Below are 1,301 nucleotides of genomic sequence, written 5' to 3'. Positions count from 1 at the left end.
CAGGACAGACACCCACTGGGATCCAGAGCGGCACCCAGCCAGACCTGAGGCTGCTGTGGCCAAACGGCAGCGCCAGGTGGGGATGCATCCCTATGGGTGCCTGGTGGGGATGTGTCCCCATGGGTGCCATCCACTGATGGCATACAGGGACGTGGTGGCAGCCCAGGCATGGCACACACAGCCAACACCACTGCACATCCCCCAGCACCGCCGTGCCTTCACCCCAACGCTCCCTTCCCCTCCCAGGAGCTGATTACTGCCTGCAGGCAGCCATAAATGCTGGCACATCAGCTCGGGGGTGATGGCAGTGGGTTCTTCACAGCACCAGCTGCCCTTGGACCCACACATCTCCGTGCAACGGGGTCACAAGTCTGGCAAGACCCGGGACCAGGAGGATTAATTGAGAGGGCTGGCAGGGTGATGAACACACCCTGGGTGAACTGGTTCTGTCGCTTTCCAGTTACCCAACGGCGTGGGCTGGGATTTGTTTTCCTGAGCAACCCTGGAAGATCCGGTTTCCCCTTTCCCAGGGAAACGAGTGGGAATCGGGCACCCAAATCCCAAACACAGCTCAGCACCGGGATGGGGGCAATGTGGGATAAGGGGGCGTTGAATCCCCCCCCCTCCCCACATGGACACCCATCTGCACCACTGTGCCAATTTGAGAAGTTCCACATCGGCTGTCGGCACCAAACTGTAACTTTAGGAATGTGTCCCTGGAACGGGGCTGCAGGACATCACTGTGCGATGCTGGGGGATAAAAGCTGCCCTGGGAGGGTGGGAGGGGAAAAAGAGGTTTAAATGGATGAAAACTCACTCTAGGCGGCTCCACGTGGGGCTGGGCAGTGGGGAACAAAGCCCGGAGGGCAAACAAAGGCCCTTCCCCTTCTTGGTTGGGCTCATTGGGGGTGTTGGGGTTTTTATGGGGGGGGGGGGAATCTTTCCCATGCTCTGAGATGGGATGGAGAGAAAAACCTCATTTCTCAGTTCTTCACGTTCCCAAATCCCCAAAGGGATCAGAGCAGCCCCAAATGGGGACAACCCCCCCTCCAAGGAGCCGCGGGGCTCCTCCATCCACCTCACACCGACCCTATTGGGGGGGTCCTCCAGCAGCTCCGCCCCACACGCAGCTCCGGCCCCACAGCCCCGGCCCTATCGCTCCCCGCCCCACAGCTCCTCCCCCCGGCTCTCCGTTCACCCCGGTGCCCTTATTTAATTTCCAGCGCGTTTGGGCTATTTTTAACAGCTGGACCCCCTCCAGTAAGGCTGAGAGCGCACCTTCCTTCCTCTTCCCCCCCCCC

At 60.3% G+C, this 1,301-nt stretch overlaps 1 long non-coding RNA gene across 1 annotated transcript in view; it reads left to right on the top strand.

The window, feature by feature from the left end:
• The first annotated feature begins 1,203 nt into the window (after positions 1–1,203).
• Positions 1,204–1,301, top strand: part of LOC122190576 — a 1,112-nt gene continuing 1,014 nt past the window's right edge. Inside the window, exon 1 of the long non-coding RNA XR_006182179.1 lies at positions 1,204–1,260. This is a non-coding gene — a long non-coding RNA (uncharacterized LOC122190576). The remainder of the gene's footprint in view (positions 1,261–1,301) is intronic.

This window comes from Lagopus leucura, unplaced genomic scaffold, assembly GCF_019238085.1.
Source record: "Lagopus leucura isolate 7727_CA_CO unplaced genomic scaffold, USGS_WTPT01 140-19_obj-0_obj, whole genome shotgun sequence".
Taxonomy (NCBI): Eukaryota; Metazoa; Chordata; class Aves; order Galliformes; family Phasianidae; genus Lagopus; species Lagopus leucura.
Note: the sequence above shows the minus strand (reverse complement) of the source record. Positions and strands in the feature narration are given on the sequence as shown.